General features: G+C 43.0%; 1 long non-coding RNA gene across 1 annotated transcript; it reads right to left on the bottom strand.

Annotated features, from left to right (window-relative positions):
• Nucleotides 1-703: 703 nt before the first annotated feature.
• LOC121477798 lies at nt 704-13,234 on the bottom strand. The gene is made up of 2 exons (XR_005984378.1): nt 13,153-13,234; nt 704-939 (listed from the first exon to the last, which is right to left on the bottom strand). It is a non-coding gene; the product is annotated as an uncharacterized LOC121477798 (long non-coding RNA).
• Between the last annotated feature and the right edge of the window lie 7,573 nt (nt 13,235-20,807).

Here is a 20,807-nt window from a genome sequence, read left to right as displayed (position 1 = left end):
TGGTTCTCAGAAACACAAGAGGTGGACCCAATTCCAGAGCCTTCAAGTGGAAAACTACAGAGAGCCATCCTCACTATGACAGACAGAGAAAACCAAGCGCTGCATAAATGTTCTGTATAGACAGTGTTGACACCTGAAACATGGAAAAGGTAGAGGGGCTTATCAAGAAGAGCTAAAATGTCCTGGTTTTAAATCTCAGTCCTGCTAGATATAGCTCTGTGACCTTGGGCAGGTCACTTAACCTCTTTGGGGCTCTCAATTTTCTCAACTATAAAATGGGGAAGATACCTTGCACAGTTTTTGTGCTGCTCGAACAAGACCTCACGTATAAATTGTACATCATGGGCATCTGACAAATGAGAGTTACTATTGGTGTGACTCTCATTTTCTAAGTGGCAAAGATGAAACCCAGATAGGGGAAGCAAGATGACCTAAGTCACACAGCCAGACAGAGGCAGAACTCAGACCAGGGCCCAATTCTCCGACTTTCGACCTGGGGTATGTTCCATTTCACAACTGCTCCCCCTGTTAAAAAAATTATAATTTTCACCAAATGTAGAATTAGGCTTGAGTAGTAGAACAAAGTAGCTGGTTCAGAATTCCTTTTTTTTTTTTTTTACCGAATAAAGTGCTTTCAGATGCTTCCAATGCCATAAGTTAAGCAGAAAAGGAACGGACATCCTTATATACCGCTTCTGGTGAATTATGGTCTTCATTATTTTTATTGTGATGAGTGTTCATTGAGCACACTAACCACGTGTGACATAAGGCTGACGTCCATCCCCCAACAGCCAGAGCTAGCAATGACCAGTACACTGTGTTAGCTTTCTATCGCTGCTGTCACAAATGAAAACAAACCCCCACGTAGTCACTGAAGTCTCTGAGCCTTTAGCTCCCGCTCCACTGTGTTTCAACAGAGATGTCCTCGAACACCAGGATCTAAAAATGAAACAAACCACATCTCAGACTCAGTGGTCACCAGAGAGGAGAGGGATGGAGAGAGGGCACAATGGGTGAAGGGGAATGGAACACACAGGCTTCCAGTGACGGGATGAATAAGTCACAAGGATGAAAGGCATAGCATGGAGAATATAATCTATGGTGTTGTGATAGTGTTGTGTTGGGGACAGACGGTGGCTATACTCATGAGCAAAGGTTGAATCACTGTGTTGTACAGCTGAAGCTAATATAATGTTATGTGTCAACTATACTTCAAGTACACACTCACACACACACACACACACACACACACACACCCTGCCTGGTATCTGCAAACTGGCTCTGTGCTGGGGTGCTCCTCCAACACTTAGCCAGGCAGCTCACAACTCTGCCTTAGGAGGCACCCCTGCTTGAACTGAGCCATTTTTTAAGTTGTTTTTTCCTTCATTCAGCATTCATGGGTTGCTCCAAACCTTGATGGTTTTCCAGAGTTCTGACAAAGTTAGTTCTGACAGTTTCTGCTTGTGTTTCCAATGTTTTCATGGAGGATCTCAGAGTGCCTTGTCTTAGCAGCAGCTTGGACGGCTCTAACAGAAACATCACAAACTGGGTGGCTCCTGAACAACAGGAATTGGTTTCTTACGGTCCTGGGGGGGGGAGGGGTAGAAGTCTAAGTCAGCACAGTCAGGTTCTGGCAGGGGCCTTTCTAGGCCGCAGACTGCCAGCTTTTTGTCCCTATCCTCACATGGCAGAGAGCAGAGAGAGGAAGCACACCTCTCTGGTGACCCTTGTAAGGGTGCTGACCCCATTAAAGGGCTCCATCCTCATGACCTTATCTAATCCTCCCAAAGGCTCTATCTCCCACTACCATCACTTTGCTGGGGGATGGGTAAGGTTGCCACACATAAAGTTTTGAGAAGACACAAACATTCAGTTCATAACATCCTTACTCTGCCATTTCTTTTGTAAAGATTTATTTATTTGAGAGAGAGAGAGAGAGAGTGCACAAGCTGAGAGGAGGAGCAGAGGAAGAGGGAGAAGCAGGCTTCCCATTGAGCAGGGAGCCCAAAGCAGGGCTCCATCCCAGGACCCTGAGATCATGACCTGAGCCTAAGACAGATGCTTAACCACCCAGGTGCCCCATCAATTTGTGTTTTAAAGGCTTCCCTGCTGATTCTAATGTATAACCAAGGTTGACATCCACTACTCTGGGATCAGAACCCTGGTATCACTACTTCCAACAAGCTCCTTAAGTGATTCTGGTATAGCCCATCCAAGCTTTGGGATCCTGCAGATTAAATATCCCCAGGAACAACCTCAGGAAGTCCACTTTCTCTCATCTTCCTCCAGTTCCTGGGATCCAGACAGGATGAAGAGGTTAGCCTTTGTGCGCATTGCCTTCCATCTGCCCATTGCAGCACACTATGCCCATGAAGACATCCAGTAGTGACTTGTTGCAGTTGGGGTTAATGAGAAGAATTGTCCCTGTTTGCTTCCCCAAGGAATCAGAATGGAAATAAAGAAAGGAATCCAGGATGTGCCAGATTCCTGCCTCCAATTGTGACAGTTCAACGGAAGCTTCTCAGCAGATCTCTGTTGGGACTTGGCATATGGGTCACCTCCACTGGAGCTAGAATCCCCCGGAAATCACTAAGATTTCGGGTCACAAGTTTTCAGGTCAATGCAGCTGAGGGGATGAAGCTCTCTCAGTCCAGCTCACCTCCAGGGCCTCCCCCCTCACAGACAGGAGGTCCTTAAAGAGTAAGTCATTCTGGGATGACCAAGAGATTTCCTCCTTTCTCACCAGGTGTGACCATGGACAAGACTCCAATGATCTGAGTCTCAGTTTCCTTGTGTGGATGGTGAAAATAATGACCTATCTCAGTTCTTGTTATTGCCATAGAAGATAAACGCAGGGGGAGAAACACAATGATAACAAATGTGTAGTAAAAAAATAAAATAATGATAAATGTGTACTTTGATCCAGTGTTTGTTAAATATTACATAGGTCTATTTCTATACATTTTGGTCTTTATGTGTTTGTGTGGGTATGTATGTATGTTTACATGTGTATGCACACTCCTCTGTCTAGAACAAATGTTCATTCATCAAGTAGGTAGTGGGATTGGAGGTGATTTTTGTTCTCCTCTTTGCACTTTTCTAACTTGCTTATGATGTGAATGTACCTATTCTTACAAAGGAAACTGAACTTTTGGGTCAAGAGGGCTGATTAAGTCCCTCTATTCATCTCTCCTCCCTCCAAATATCCCAATGAATGACAAAATGAGCATGTTAAAGTACTAATGAAAGATATCGAAATAATAATAATAATAATTACTCTTAGAATTATGAGGTTTATGGGAATCCCTGGGTGGCTCAGCGGTTTAGCGCCTGCCTTCGGCCCAGGGCGTGATCCTGGAGTCCTGGGATCAAGTCCCACATCGGGCTCCCTGCGTGGAGCCTGCTTCTCCCTCTGCCTGTGTCTCTGCCTCTCTCTCTCTCTCTCTCTCTCTCTCTGTCTCTCATGAATAAATAAATAAATAAATAAATAAATAAATAAATAAATAAATCTTTTTTAAAAAAAGAATTATGAGGTTTAAAATCTGACACAAAAAAGAATTATGAGGTTTAAAATCTGACACAAAGTGCTCAATGATTATCGTCTCCATCCCCCCAATTTGTGGCCCTAAAGAGAACATTACTACAAGCGTTCTTAACCCCTCTTGTGCCCTGGACCCCCTGCAGTCTGGTGAAGGCTGTGGACCTTTCTTCAGCATAATATTTTTAAATGAATAAGCTTCCATGCATAGGATTACAAAGGAAATCATTTATATCAAAAGGCAGTTATCAAAATATTTAAAAAACAAATCTGTCATATAGTAACATATGTGCTTATGTATTAGAAGATTTAGCAGTGTGTCTAATAACTACCATCATTTCAAAGTCGTGACGAGCATAAATGATACTTTGAAATGACTTCAACAATAGCATTATGATAGGAAAATATCAGGTTTCTATGGGTGATGAAGTCACTGGAAGTGCTAATACTATTATAGTTTGTTGCTTGTGTACATTAGTGAAGAAAATGCTGCATTGAAATTGAGCTTGGTGAGTGGCTCAGTTGGTTAAGTGTCTGCCTTCGGCTCAGGTCACTATCCTGGGGTCTTGGGATCGAGCTCCCCATCAGGCTCCCTGCTCAGCAGGGAGCCTACTTCTCCCATTCCCCATCTCTCTCTCTCTCTCTCTCTCTCTCTCTCTCTCTCTCAAAAAAAAATAGAATCTTTAAAAAGAAAGAAAGAAAAGAAATTGAGCTTGGTGAAAATAAGGACCATTTCTCTCCTCCAGCATCATAGACCTCCAAACTTAATAGAATATGTGTTCCCATAGATCTTTCCTTAGATCTGTTCATCTGTTTGTTTGGTCTCTCATTTACATTTTTCCTCAAATGTACGAGGGTCCTTGGCTGTCTGCTCATATGGATGCGTGGGACCTAGACTAAAGTTTATTGGATGCTATGGGATTGGCAGGAGGGCTTATTCACTGCCAGCTTTGGAAAGACTATTAGAAAGCCCCCAATGTATCTTTTGGTTCTTCCTCCTGAGCTGGTCAAATTCCCCAGAGACAGTTCTTCTAGTTTCTTTTTAGGAGAGCATAATTCTCCCTGCCAGCTTTCTGGAATCTAGGTCAAGAAAGAAGCCTGTAAGGAGAAGATTGGGTGGGGCATGTCAACCCTCCATATGTGAACTTTTCCTTAATCCCTCTGCTTTTAGAATGATGCCCTGTCTTCCACGACACGTGGTGTTTCCCAACCCAGATACCCTCCTGTTATAGTCGACCGCTATGCCGACCAATATAGCAGCTTTTGCCACGTGCAGCTAGTTAAATTTAAATTCACTAAAATAAATAAAATAAATGTTCAGGTCCTTAGTTGAACTAGCCATCTTTCAAGTGCTCAGTAGCCACATGGAGTGAGTGGCCAGCTACTGTATTGGACAGTGTATGACATTTCTTGTCATTGCAGAAAGTTCCATTGAACAGTGCTGCTCTAGAGCTAGGGTTGGCTCTTTTTTTTTTCTGTAAAGGGCCAGATAGTAAATATTTTTGGCTTTGCACGCCATATGGTCTCCTTCGCACCTACTTAACTATGTCATTGTAGCATGAGGAGCAGCCGTAGACAATACATGGAACATGCATTGGAACACATGGCTGCATTCCCACAAAACTTTATTTATGAACACTGAAATCTGACTTTCATATCATTTTCACGTGTCACAAAATGTTATTCTTGTTTTGATTTTTTTCTAACCATTTGCAAATATAAAACTATTCTTTGTACAGACTGTACCTAAATAGGCAGCAGGCTAGATTTGGCCTGCGGACAATAGCTTGCCGACCTCTGTCTTTGTGTATTGCCTTAAAAAAAAAATCCCTGTACTGTTATTTTAGTAGATTCAAGGAGAAAGCAGAAGCTAAGGTGTACAGTCGTTTTTACCCAAAAGCCTCATTACTATTCAGGGCCTGTCTTCTCTCAGCACCTTAGGATCTGTGAGCACAGAGCCCTACCTCTCTTATTCACTACTCTCCACCTAGTGTCCAGCACAATGTTTAACATGCAGTAGGCTCTTCATTAATAGAGCCGAATGATCAAATGCTCACCAAGCCACCTTCTTTGTATAATTTGGCTTTTCACTGAGATCTGTCTTTAGGAGAGAATGTGCTGGTCATGCTGATGAGAATATTCCAGTCTGCTGGGCAATTATATTTCTCGTTATCAGTGAATACATTGACGTTCTGACTTTTCACATCAGTCCCGTGAGCTTGGTAAATGTAATTCCACCTCAGAGAGAAGACATCGGCTTCTAAGCCCATGTAGAATCAAACAAATCTTGGTTACAGAAGTGTAAGTCTCAACTGAATTTGATAAGAAGACTTGTAAAGAGAGGGGAAGTAATCTGGCGGACATAAGTACTGGGAGGTTTTAAATGCGGGACTGAAATTACCTTCTAAGCAAGATAAGAGAGAGAAGGTTGCATAATGTTAACATTGCCAAGATCAGAAGAGGACAATATGCCAAGGGCATTGTCGGAAACCAATTGGATGGAGCAACAGCCACAGGTTAGATTAAAGGTATATGTATCCTAAACTCCTAGAAGATAACAGAAGAAAACCTTGGGTCTGGTGATACATTTTTAGATACAACACCAAGGCCACGATCCATGAAAGAAACCATTGATTAGCTGGACTTCATTAAAATTGAAAGCTTCTGCTCAGCAAAAGATAATGTGAATGGAATGAGAAGACAAGCAACAAGTTGGGAGAAAATTCTTGCAAAGGATGCATCTGATAAGGGACTGTGACCCAAAATGGGCAAAGAACTCTTAAAACTGAGGAACAAGAAAACAAACAACCTGATTAAAAAATATGTCAAAGACCCTACCAGACACCTCACCATAGATGACATATCCATGGCAAAAAAACATATGCAAAGATGTTCCACATCCTACATCATTAGGGAAATGCAAAATAAATGAAATGAGATGCTACCACACAACCATGAGGAGGGCCAAACTCCAGGGTATCTATGACACCAGATGTTGGCAGGGATGTGGAATGACAGGAATTCTAATTCTTTGTCACTTGCAGTGTCTGGAGAAAATGTCCCTCTTCCTATCTAGTGGCTTTCCACCTCCCAGTCTGCCTGACATCAGATCTCAGAACCATAAGTTGTCTGGTTAAGTGACTATATTACCTTTTTATGCCATAATTCCACCAGAGGTAAGATAAATATGTGAGAATGGCTTGGGGCACAACGGGTCTTACAGATTTAACAAACACATACTAGGCATCTATAATCTAGCACATTCTTTCAGTTGTCTCTCATTCTCAATTTACAGCTGAGGGCACTGGAACCTCAAGAGGATAAATGACTTGCTCCGTGTATATAGGTTTTCAAAAACAAAAGGAACTAATTGACAGTGTTAGAAGAACGGGTCATCTCTGGGGATAAGGGGTGAGTAGTGATTGGGAAGAGCACAGGGAGCCGACTACTTGCTGGTAAGAATCTATTTCTTGACTTGGTGGTGTTGTCTGGCTGTGATAATCCATCCATTTGTACACTTGTGATTCGTGCTTTTTTTGTTTGATATACTTACATATACATGTATTAAAATTTCTCAAATAGTATTGCTAAAATGAAAACTGATAGATGGTTGAAAATCAAAATTGAATTAAGTCTTCCTAACATAGAACAAAAAGACAGAGATGGAAAAGACAGAGAGAGGGGCACCTGGGTGGCTCTGTCAGTTGAGCGGCTGACTCTTGGTTCCGGTTCAGGTCATGATGCCAAGCCCCCATGTCATGATCCATGCTAAGCATAAGCCTGATTAAGAATCTCTCTCTCCCTCTCCCTCTGCTCCTCCCCATACCACTTGTGCACTCTCTCTCTCTCTGAAAAAAAAATTTAAATTAAAAAAAGCAAAAAATAAGGGAAAAAATTAAAAGACTGTCAGACACGATACATTTTAAAGATTGTAAGAGTTTAAAAGTTTTTCATGAATTAAAAATATATTCATCTATGAAGAAAAAATTTCCCCTCATAATGGGGTACCTGGGTGGCTTAATTGGTTAAGCGGCTGACTCGATCTCAGCTCAGGTCTTGATCTCAGGGTCATGAGTTTGAATCCTGTGTTGGGCTCCACACTGGGCATGGAGTCTACAAAAAAAGGTGGGGAAGGGGGATCCCTGGGTGGCTCAGTGGTTTAGCGCCTGCCTTCGGCCCAGCGCGTGATCCTGGGGTCCCGGGATCAAGTCCCACATCAGGCTCCCTGCATGGAGCCTACTTCTCCCTCTGCCTGTTTCTCTGCTCTCTCTCTCTCTCTCTCTCTCTCTCTCTTTCTCTGTGTGTGTGTGTCCGTCTCTCATGAATAAATAAATAAACCTGAAGAAGAAAAAGAAGAAGATGATGATGATGATTTCTCATCAGAAGTGAAAAGCCAGATGCCCCTAATGGAGTATCTTGAAAGTTCTGAGATTTTTAACCTAGAATTTTATTCCCAGCCAAATGTAATCAAGTAGGAGTGTAGATAAACACAGTTGCAAACTTGCCAGGACAGAGAAAGTTTGTCTCTTTTTTTTGTAATTTGTTTATTTAAACAAGTATGGACAAAACACTAAAGTCTTGGTTGTATTTGCAGGACAGAAGTAATAACGTTCACTGCATCAGTTAGAATATGCTTGATTATGCTACAGTAACAAATAACCCCCAAACTCTCAGAGGCTTAGGACAACAAAGATTTACATCTCCCTCATACTACACATTGACTGTATATTAGTTGGGGTGCTCTGCTCCCCAGGGACCCAGACTATTGGAGGCTCTCCCATGTGGAGTGTTGCCAAGTGTAGCAGCAGACAGAAGAGCATGTGTGAAATACTCCAGCCTAGGGTAGCAAAAGTCACTCTCTCCCACAACCCATCAGCTGGCACTGGTCACACACTGGTTGCACACAACTAAATGGGGTGGGGAACTTTTGAAATCAGACAGGCTGGCTAAAGGTCAAAAATAAAAGCAGGGAGGAAAGATAGAGAAAAAAGATTGCTCTTGCCTTCCTCTTAAGAAGCAGTGTCAAATGGGACTGTCCATGTGACGGAAGAAGAAAATAGAGGTTATGTTTATCGAATTTAGGGGGAGAAATGATAACTGTAAATATGTAAATATCAACATTAGGAAAAAGCAGGGAGTATAATTCAACTTTAGAGACAATAAATGCTGTCTAGCTGTTGTTCATGTTTAGGGAGATAATCACCAGAAAATCAAAATGATTGAGATTGCCCCAAGAGAGTTGGGAAATGGGCATGAGAGTTTACTTTTCATGGTAAACTGTCTTGTGCTGTTTGATATGTTGTCATGTATATGAGCATATTAGCAGGGCTCTCCAGAGAGCAGATATGGATATGTGTGTGTGTGTGTGTGTATGTGTGTATAAGAGAGAAAAAGAGAGATTTATTGCATAATTGCAGGTCACACATGTGATCTGATGTCTGTAGGCTGGAGAACCAGGAAAGCCAGCGTTGTAACAGCCCAAAGGCTTGGGAACCAAGGGAGCAAATGGTGTAAGTCCTGGTCTGAGTCTACAGACCTGAGAACAAGGAGTGCCAGTGTCCAAGGGCAGGAAAAGATGGATGTCCCAGCTCAAGCATAGAGAGCAAATTCACCCTCCCTCTCTGCCTTTTTATTCTATTCAGGCCCTCAACAGATTGAGTGATTCCTCCTGCCCCCCCCCCAACATTGGCAAGGTTGAGTGTCTTTACTTAGTCTACTGATTCAAATGCTAATCACTTCCAGAGACACCCTCACAGACACACCCAGAAATAACATTTTACCAGCTCTCTGGGCATTCCTTAGCCCAGCCAGGTCGACCCAGAACTAACCATCACAATGAACTACATTTTGTGTCAAATAACATAGTCTTTGAGGTGCACATACGAGCTTCATCACGTTGGGCAACTTTCCTAGACTTCAGCTTCCTTTTTTATAAAGTGGGGTAAGACTTTTATGAGGATTATATGAAATCATGTATGGCAAGAGTTTGGCACAGTGCCTGACGTTTGCACACACTGGTTAGATTGGCAACACATCACAGACATCAGGTCCAGATTGAATCTGTGTACAAGAGATTTGGGCCCTCGGTCCTGATGGAAAAGGTTCTGGGAGACCATCCAAACCACCTGCTTTTGCAGGTTGGGCACAAGTGGCCTGCTCTGATCCACAGCCACACAAGGCATCAGTCCACAGGACCAGGACTACAATGGACTCCTGTCTTCCAGCCCAGAGTCCTGCTGGCCACCCCTATGGTCTCTGAATCAGAACTGCATCTGGCTCAGGACACAGAGGATTCATTTGGGAGGAACGGAATCATTTCCTCCTGTGCAAATTGTTTCTTTTTGTACTGGCAAGTCCAAGGTGTTCTGACAAAGGTCAAAAGTATTTATTTTCTTTAATACTGTAGGGATCAAAGTGAGGCACAGATGAGGGTGAGCCAAAGCAGGAAAAGGAGAAAGAGGGGTGTTGCCAACTTTGAGAGCAGAAAGAGCTTCCACTTATAACAGAAAATGGCCGTTTTTGGGGTACAGACACAACCTCTGGTTTTCTATCAAGAACAGGAGAAATTACAATAAGGGAAAACTAGGAAATTGTTAAATATAGATGATGCAGTTAAGGCCGCCTTCCATCTGCTCCTGCCCACCTCCCCAGCTTCATGCCCCCTGTCCCCCACCCCATCTGACACCTGAGCTCTGACAGTCCACTGGGCCCCTGAACTCCCCTGTCTCACTCCCCCTAACTAGATTGCCAGGCCCCAGTTCCCTAGCCAGTTGGGCCTTCTTCTAGATCTCCAATCAGGTGTCTTCTCCTCCTCAAAGACCACCCCCCTGCCACCAGCTCTTCTTCTGTGCACCCATCACATCACATCTTACCTTCTTTTTTTAAAAAAAAGATTTTATTTATTTATTCATGAGAGGCGTAGAGAGAGGCAGAGACACAGGCAGAGGGAGAAGCAGGCTCCTCTCAGGAAGCCTGATGTGGGACTTGATCCCCAAACTCCGGGATCACGCCCTGAGCCAAAGGCAGACGCTCAACTGCTGAGCCACCCAGGCATCCCCATAATTAAGTCTTAATGCCAGACCTGAGCCTGAGGGTTCAGTGTATGATCTCTAGTCCAATTGGAAAGACAGATGGGCGTACAGGCAATTTCTACACAGCTTGCTAAGTGTCAAGATGGTAAGATATGGGACACCTGAGTGGCTCAGCAGTTGAGCGTCTGCCTTTGGCTCAGGGCATGATCCCAGAGTTTGGGGATCGAGTCCCACATCAGGCTTCCTGAGAGGAGCCTGCTTCTCCCTCTGCCTGTGTCTTTCCCTGTCTCTCTCTATGCCTCTCATGAATAAATAAATAAAATCTTTTAGAAAAAGACTGAATTATGTTTCATTTGACCTATTTTATGTGGGCCCACATGGTGTTTTTACATTTTTTAAATTCACTGCCACAAATTAAAAATTAAGAGATTGCCTGTAACAATCCAATTCCTGGCTTCTCTTGACAAATTGGAAATCCAGTAAGATGGGTATAGTTCTCCACTCTTGTGGCAGCAGTCCCCTTTGGTTAGAGCATTATTTCTCTATTTCTTCACAGTCCCCACCATGCCCTATTGTCTCTGCATTAAAGCCTCATATCAGAGCCATTTGTCATAACTCTTGCAATACTGTTTTTTAAATAATATATTAAAGAAAGTAAAATATTTATTTTACCCGTGCTCCTTCTTCACACCTTATCCACTTTCCTCATTTCTGTCACCAGACTAGACCCTGTAGGTACCTTGGCTTTCCTCCCTTGCACTAGGAGCTCCTTGAAAACAAACAGGATGCTTGTTCATCTCCTTGGCTCCAAGAACAAGCAGAGTACCTGACTCAGAGTAAGTCTCCACTTACACTTGTTGAAATCATGAACGTTATTCTTGCTGTTAGAAGAGACTCCCCTGAGTGGCCCGGGTTGCTCAGCAGTTTAGTGCCGCCTTCAGCCCAGGGCCTGATCCTGGAGACCTGGGATCAAGTCCCACGTCCGGCTTCCTGCATGGAGCCTGCTTCTGTGTCTCGGCCTCTCTCTCTTTCTGTCTCTCATGAATAAATAAATAAAATCTTTAATTAAAAAAAAAAAGAAGAAGAGAATCCCCCTTAGCCATCCATTCAACAGATTTTACTGAATTCATCTGTGTCCCTTTCCCTGACTTGGTGTTTTCTTTACCTTCAGAGTCCTGGATCCTCTTGTAACCTCCAAATAATCAAATCTCTCTGTAGATTGCCATTCCAGATGCCTCTTATAAAACCTTGCTCTGAGCAATTATATCAGAGAAGACCATCAGAACCATTGATTGGTAGTGGTAATATTATCATCAGTAATAAATATCATTTAGTGAGAGCTACTCGGATAACCAGCAACTTTACATACATTTCCTCAATTGAGCTTGATGACAACCCTGTGTGGTGACCTTCAGGAAAGTGCTTTCCCATACAGTTCTGGAGCACGTTCGAGAAGGCTGAGGTGGGCAGCTTCTCTCCCCACCACAGAAATAGACCTCAGCCAGGCCCTGGGCTGGTGGCTTCCAGGGGTGCCTGCTGGCCTGTCTGCACAGTTGAGAGACCAGCAAAATTACTGCAATCTGGAGGTCCTAAATACAGGCCAGCTAACCCTCTCCTCCCAAGCACTCCAACACCTCCTTTATGGATTCTTTCTTCTTTCTCCTACTTGGCACTTTGAACCCAGCCCAGGGACCAGGTGTTCTGTCCTCAGATCAATAGCCCTTGGAAAGGCCAGTGGATGGTTCTCCAAAAGCACCTCAGCTGCTCCTACAGAGGGACCATTGCCTCCTGCTTCTGTTTCAGGCATATTATGCTGCTTCTGCTTTATTAAAGCAGCCTCCTTGCTGAACGGGTTGGCAACAGACCAGTGCCAGTGCCTAAAAGTTATCTTTTCATCTCAAAATCCAGCTTTTCAGCAGTGGCTTGAAATTTTATTTCCTTTTGTTGTTATTTCTTAGTCACGGTGATGTTTTAGAAAAGATTTAAAACTGGCCTTTGGCTGGAGTAAGTGCTCAGTAAGCATTTGTTGAGAAGGGATGAGAGAATAAATGATAGAAAGGTCAGCACTTGGGAGATGGTTGATGAAGGAGACTCAAATGAGCGAATGCATGGGAAACGGATGCATAACCTGTGAGCAGCGGCAATTGGAAGGGAGCTGGACAGCACTGCAGCCTTGTCCGCTGTCGCCATCTGCTGGAAACAAGGTGGCACAATGGGTCTATTTCTGCTCTAGTGGGGACGCGGGCTTTTGGAAATGCCCGCAAGGAGCTGAGAAACAGGGGTGATTACATTTCAGCTAAATCTAACAGGCCCCATATACCGTGTGAAGTGCTTTACATGCACTATTTCTCTTCATCCCCTGCTGTATCTAGAAGAGGCAGATACTACTATTATTGCATCTTTAGAGATTAAAAATCTGAGACTTACAGAGGCTTACAGTGGATTCATAATGTCTGAAGCCATATAGCTAGTGGGGATTTGAGATAAGACTCAGGCCAGCTCCGTGTGAAGTTAGAGCCTATTGTGGGTTAGGTTCCCCAGGAATCAGACTCCAGCGTGGAGGGGTGCATGCAGAAAGCTTACCGCAGCGTGCCCTCAGGAGCACAGGTGGAAGGGACAAGTCAAACTGCAACGCAGCCTCATCAGAGGCCCCAGCTGATGCCTGCCCTGGGGGAAGGGAGGAGTAGTATGGAGCGGGGATGGCAAGGAGGCTGGACCTTGGGACTTCCACTTGGTTCAGTCATTGGATGCCATACTTGGGCTAAGTTGCACTCATCAGCCAAGGGAAGTTTCCACGAGGGACTCAATTGAGCACTGTCCCACAGCCAATGTTCCCAGCAGCTAGGGGAATAGATTTCTTGGTCCCGGAGTTGTGGTTCTGGGCAGCATGCCACCGTTTCCACTACAGAGCCAGATACCTGTCTCCTCTGCAGTGCTGCTCAAATAAGAGGAAAGCTAGTAAGTAGACAATGTCAGTGTCATGCATAATGGGAGGGAGATTTAAAGCGTGACCGTGGTTCTGCGCACTACCCACTCAGTGAACCTGGGCTCAGGCCATGCCTGCCATCCAGCTGCAATAACTGATGTATTTTGGCCAATTCATACAGAAATAACATATAGATTATTTTATGGGTTCCAAGCCATTAACAAAGAAGTAAAATGCAATGTTCGACTAGCTGGGCAAGCGTTTAGTGATGGATTTCTTGACACCCTCAAATCAGGACAGAAGAATTGAGGGCCACAAATTGACTAATGCATTAGAGTAACTGATTTTTTATCTTTTTTCAATTTTTTAATAAAATTTATTTATGATAGTCACAGAGAGAGAGAGAGAGAGGCAAAGACATAGGCAGAGGGAGAAGCAGGCTCCATGCACCGGGATCCTGATATGGGATTCGATCCCAGGTCTCCAGGATCGCGCCCTGGGCCAAAGGCAGGTGCCAAACCGCTGCGCCACCCAGGGATCCCAGTAACTGATTTACTGATTTTTTAAAAATCACTTCATGTTGGGGTGTCTGGTGGCTCAGTTGGTTAAGCATCTGCCTTCTGCTCAGGTCATGATCCCCAGGTCCTGGGATTGAGCCCCACATCAGCTCCCTGCAGGGAGCCTGCTTCTTCCTCTCCCTCTGCCCCTCCCCCTTGCTCCTGCTCCCTTTCTCCCTCCTCCCTCTCTCTCTCTCTAATAAATAAAAACTTTATTTTTTAAAAGATTTTATTTATTTGAGAGAGAGAGAGAGCACAGAAGGAAAGAGAGAAACAGACTCCCCACTGAGCAGGGAACCGGACACGGGGCTCAATCCCAGGACCCTGAGATCATGACCTGAGCTGAAGGCAGACACTTAACCGACTGAGCCACCCAGGTGCCCAATAAATAAAATCTTTTTAAAAATAAATTAAAAACCACTTTGTGGTAAGTCAAACTGTTTAAAAATATTTCAATCTTTCCTGCAGGCGACCTCTGTGGAAGAAAAGAATTTTTGATGCTGGAGACTGGTGGGCTTGGTTACACTACTTCTTTCGCATGGTGAAGAGCCGTGCACTATTTTTTTCTCCACCTACTGACACTAGGCTTGGCCATGTGACTTGCTTTTCCCAATGGGATGCTAGCTGTTTTGACACAAGCAGAGGTTTGAGATGTGTTTGCATGGTTGACCTTGCCCTCTTGTGCCTCTGCAATTCCAGAGAACATGGCCTGGCTAGCCTGCTAATCTAAAGATGAGAGACACGTAGAGCAGATATTGACCTAGTCTATAGCTTGGACCCAAGCCCAGGCAAGCCCCGCTGAGCCCAGCCTAGATCAGTCAACCTGCAGAAGTATACATGAAAATAAATGATGGTTGTTTTATACCACTGAGTTTGGGGGTGGCTTGCAATGCAGCAATAGCTGATTGGTATAAATCCACAGAGATATAGAGGATAACACACATGGAGTTGAATAATTTCAATTCTATATGATCTTTCCAAGAACTATCTTTAGACCTTAATCTCCACATAGGAGACTCATGCCCTTAACCATGGAAAAAATCAGGCCAGACGTTTTTCTTAGCATCTGTGGCAGAGACCACGAAATGTCTCCTAATAAATGTCTTCCTTTCTTCTACAAGGCAACGAGAAGATCCAGGGTTCCCAAATCATTGGAAAACAGGACTCTGAAAATCTGAGCAGGTTCCCCAGAAGGTGATAGATTAGTGTCTATTAGATATGGCCATGAGGATTCTGGACAAGGCAGAATTTCCCTGAAGGAAGAGCCAAAGGTCATGGAGGTCAGAGGACAGGGACACTCCTCCTAGAAAGCAGGACCAACTCACCTGCCACAGAAAAATGAGTGTACAATTCCTGGAATCTGAATAGTATTTAGAAATTATCTCCCTTGTGCCTAGGTACATGGTCCCCCAAATGAATGCTAATCTTCCCAAATTCCCTTATAGTCAAGTATGGCCATGTAGCTGAGTTCTGCCCCATAGGATGTATATCAGATAATCACATAGTAGATTCTAGAAGCTTCATTAAGAGACAACTGTGTTGTACCCAATACCTCCACCATCCCCTCCCCCCATCTCTTTCTCTTTTCTGTCTGACTTGGATGCAGATATAATGGCAGGAGTTGGAGCAGCTATTTCGGAATATGAGACGAACTTGGAAGTAGCAGCTATGTAGAATGAAGCAACAAGATTAAAGTTGCCTAAGTCCCAGAAGACTTAATAGCACAAATCAATGCCAAACTTCTTGTCTCCAACTTTTACAGAAGAGGGGAAATAAAACAACTTCTAACTTGTTAAAGTCACTGATATTTGGCATCTCTTTTATTCACAGACAAACCTAACCTTTACTGATATAGCATCCAACTATCGGCAATTCATAGCCCCAACATTTAATTAGAAGGGAAAAGATCTTTTCTTTGATGTAACTGTTAGTAGAAACAACAGCACTCTAAAAATTTATATCTGGAAGCGGTTCAATGTGCTGGAAAAAAGACTACACTGGAGTTAGACGACCCAAGTTTTAAACCCAGTACTGTTGCTGATTAACTGTGATCTTTTTTTTTTTTTTTTTAGATTTTATTTATTTACTTATTTGAGAGAGGGAGAGTGCATGCACACACGACAGGTATGGGGGCCCAGACAAAGGGAGAGGGAGAGGGAGAAGCAGACTCCTGGCTGAGCAGGGAGCCCAATTTGGGGTTGATCCCAGGACCCTGGGATCATGACCTGAGCCAAAGGCAGACCCTTAACCAACTGAACCATCCAGGCGCCCTGAACTGTGTGATCTTTGTCATATTTTTTCCATTGATATGGTAAAGAAATTGAAAGAGGAAGCGGAATCATCAATAAACATAGGAAAGGATGCTTACCTTCACTAGTAATAAGGGAAATGCAAATTAAGACAAGCAGAGACAATTTCACACCAATCAGATTGGCAAAATCAAAAAGCCTAATAATTCCAGATGTTAATGTAGGTATGGAGAAAACAGGGATTTTCAAACAATGCTAGTGGAACTCTAACTTGGTACAATCAATGTAGATTAACCATTTGTAGTAAAGCTGAAAAATGTACATATATTGTGATATTGTAGCTCAACTTTTAAATACATACCCGAGACATTCTTGCGAGTGTGGCCCATGAAGCATTCTAGTATGTTCATTGCAGCATTGAGGAATCAACCTATCTCAATGTGTGTTATAGAAATAAATAAGTACATTGTGATATATTCATGCATTAAGCACCATCAGAATGGTGAAAATGAACCATATCTGTAAGTACGAGCATGTTCAGGTCAGCCCAGTAGGAGACCAGAGGGAAAAGAGTGGTTTGAGGCATTTGTTCTCTCAGCTTCTTCCTTGTGGGGCCATATTGGGCTAGCTTCACCCATCCCATTCCACATGACTCTCCTCCCAGGTCTAATCCCCAGTTCTCTCACTTCGCTCCTTCTGGCCCAGGGCCGGTGATAGCTCCACTGTTACCAGCCCTGGGGCACCGCACTATTCTCTGTAAACAGTCTTTATTAAGCTCTCTTTGGAATTCTCCTGCGAGTATGCCATATTAGGATTCAGAGAGAAAACTGGCACAGGACATCCATCAGCAATTCGACTTCTCTGTACCCACCCTAGAGAAACACTTGCACATATGCCTATGGGGCAAGTGCAAGGATATTTGCTACACCCTTGTCCTTGTCTGCAATAATAAAAAATTAGAAACAATTTAAACGTCTTCAAGTAGGGAAATAGCTAAATAAACTATAGTACATCCATATTATGGCATATTATGCAGCTGTTTGAAAAGGAGATGGATCTATTTGTATAACATGCAAAGACTTCTAAGATATTTTTTTGCATGTAGAAAGTAAGATTCAATCCCATAATAAATTATATTAAAATGTTATGTATTTCTATAGTTTTAGGAATTCTAGAAAACTATGGGAACCTTTTCACTGCCCCTCCCTATGGAAGGATTATACATCTCCACCCCTACTGGAGTCAGGCTTGGCCCTATGATTTGCTTTGACCAAGGAAATGTGAGTGAAAATGCCATACTTCTAAGCAGAAGCTTTTAAAGCTTCCACCCTTCTTTCTTTCCCCTCTGCCATAAGATTAGCACATCTTGGCTGCTCCTTCAACCTATGTCCAGGGAAATAGCTGAAGCCAACCCATGACAAACATGTAAGGATCAAGAAATAAACCTTTGTTGTTGTAAGGCACTGAGAATTTGAGGATGTTTGTTATTGCAGCATGACCTGACCTACTGTGACTAATGTGCACTGCTATATAATTGCCACTTGGTTACTGTCTGGGGAGGAGAAACAGCACTGGGGGGCAGTGATCACAGGGGACTTTAATTTTTAATCTTTAATATTTTAGTTTTCTTACAATGAAAGTATATCCACACAACACCATGTAATAAAAATACACTATTTCAAATGAATACAGCAGGTGTTTTCTTACTTAAAATTAAATGCTAAAAAATATCAGTCTTAAAATACACACACAAACACCCAACAAATTAATAGTTCTTTTTGCCCAGCTGGCACCCTGAAGAAACAGACTGGAGGCGGATAGCTCTGTGAACCTTCCAAGGCTAGAGGAACTACTGGAGCATGACGATGCCTCCCCACTTTCTCTGCAGGTAGAAAACTGCAAAACCTAGACACACTGTGAAACTTATTTCTGGTTCAGTTATCATGAAATTGAAATACAGACTCATAATCTTTTTTTTTTAGGTTAATGATGCCTGCCTTTCCAGTAACCTCATTTATATGAGAGCAAAGGTGATTATATGACCAAAATTCAATTCAGCGATCTTGGAGAATACTGGTCTCTTGCCACACAGTCTACTCTTCTGTGGAAAAGTAAGTGAGGACCATGGGAGCTGTGTTTCTGATTACACCAACAGATCTCTCTAAGTCAGGATTTCAGCTTTTGTTCCATTAAAACAAAAAGCCAAAAAGGGTTGGATGAATACCAAAGACCTCACTGAGTTGACATGTCATAGACTACCCCACGATTTCAACTTCTTACTCAAGCCAGACAACAGCTCTCTGGCCTTTGAACTCTCCTTTTGAGCCAACTGTCAATGGCCAGACTCTCCAATCCAGTACCCAGTCCCCAGCTTCATGGGATCAGGAAGCTAAGGTGGCAGCTGCAGGAGTAGCCATAACAACCCTGACTTCTCAATCGCAGCTCTGGTGACTTTGAAACAAGAGTTGTCCTTCCCTTCCCACCCCCTTCCTGCCCTCCCCAAGTTGGCAATGCCAACTCTCTCAATGAGTATGCAAGCACCTAATTTCCTATATTAAAGTTCTTTCTGCTTAAAAATATCTAGAGTGGTTTCTGCTTCTGTCTCCTACACAGAACTCTGACTAAATACAGGTTGGAAAATGATATTCAGAAAGGAGACTCAAACACACACACACACACACACACACACACGAATCATAGAGAAGGAGAAAAAAAACAATAATATTAGAAAATCACTCCAAGAGCTCAGATGTCTGAATAATTGGGAGTTCTAGAAAGTGAAGACATAGAAAATAGGAAGCTAGAGGAAATATATCTTCATAGAAAAATTCACAAAAATATCCCAAAGTTGAAGGAAATGGGTTTTCAAAGGGAAAGAGATCATTGAGAAAAATTAGACATCATGTGCCTCCCGATAGGATGCAATAGGAAATACATAATCTCACCTGTAAAATATTCTTGCCAAAAACTGAACTGGAATCTAATACAAGATATTCAAGGCATGATGTCACATTTTAAAAACACCTCAAGGTAAAAAAAAAAAAAAAAAAAAAAATTAAAAAAAAAACAAAAAAAAACTGGGTGGCGCAGCGGTTTGGCGCCTGCCTTTGGCCCAGGGCGCGATCCTGGAGACCCGGGATCAAATCCCACATCGGGCTCCCGGTGCATGGAGCCTGCTTCTCCCTCTGCCTGTGTCTCTGCCTCTCTCTCTCCCTCTGTGACTATCATAAATAAATAAATTAAAAAAAAAAATTTAAAAACACCTCAAGGGTCCAATCAGCCAAATTCACATTGTGAAAAATTCTATAGGATAATTTACCCAGTTTTTTCAACAAATAAGTCATATTTAAAAAAAAAAAAAAAAGGAGTGGGATCCCTGGGTGGCGCAGCGGTTTGGCGCCTGCCTTTGGCCCAGGGCACGATCCTGGAGACCTGGGATCGAATCCCACGTTGGGCTCCCGGTGCATGGTGCCTGCTTCTCCCTCTGCCTATGTCTCTGCCTCTCTCTCTCTCTCTCTCTCTCTCTGTGTGTGTGTGACTATCATAAATAAATAAAAATAAATAAAATAAAATTTTAAAAAGGAGTAATTGTTACAGATTGAAAGAGAATTAGCTGCTAAATGCAACTGATAGACCTTGAATCCTGACTTAAGTAAGCCAATGTAAAAAAAAAAAAGTCAATTTTTGAGGCAATTGGGGAAAATCAAACATGGACTATGTGTTAATTTCCTCAAGTGTGATCACAGAATTGCGATTATGTCATTATTAGCTTTTAAATTTTTTATCTGTTAGAGCTACATACTAAAGTATTTACAAATACAATGATATAATATCTGGGATTTTGTGTAAAATCCTCCTGCAAAAATGGGGGGAGGCTCTCTCTTCCTAGGTGGCTTACTTAAGAATTCGACTCTGATTTCAGCTCAGGTCATGATCTCAGGCTCCTGAGATGGATCCCCACACTGGACATGGAGCCTGCTTTAGATTCTCTCCCTCTCTCCCTCTCCCTCTGGCCCTCCTCATGCATGCATGTTCTCTCTCTAAAAAGAAAATGGTATGAAGGATAGATCAAATATTAAAATAGAGCTAGGCAATGGGTACATGGAGTTTACTGTACTATTCTACTTTTGTGTTTGAAAATTGTCATAATAAAAAGAGAAAAAAGAAAGAAAGAAATAAAGAGAAAGAAAGAAAAAAGAAAGAAAGAAGAGAAAGAAAGAAAGAAAGAAAGAAAGAAAGAAAGAAAGAAAGAAAGAAAGAAGGAAGGAGGGAAAGGCTGGAGGAAACAAAGAAAGAAAAAAAGGGTAGGGAAGTGAAGAAGGAAGGAGGGAGGCAAGGAAGACTACTGGATGTCTCAAGACTACTAACCATGGGGTCGCCTGGGTGGCTCAGTGGTTTAGCATCTGCCTTTGGCTCAGAGCGTGAACCCGGGGCCCTGGGATCAAGTCCCAAATCGGGTTCCCCTTGAGGACCTGCTTCTCCCTCTGCCTATGTCTCTGCCTCTCT

Source organism: Vulpes lagopus, chromosome 18 (genome assembly GCF_018345385.1).
Source record: "Vulpes lagopus strain Blue_001 chromosome 18, ASM1834538v1, whole genome shotgun sequence".
In the NCBI taxonomy this organism is placed as follows: domain Eukaryota; kingdom Metazoa; phylum Chordata; class Mammalia; order Carnivora; family Canidae; genus Vulpes; species Vulpes lagopus.
The sequence above is the reverse complement of the archived record's forward strand: the minus strand, read 5'-3'. Positions and strand labels throughout refer to the sequence as shown.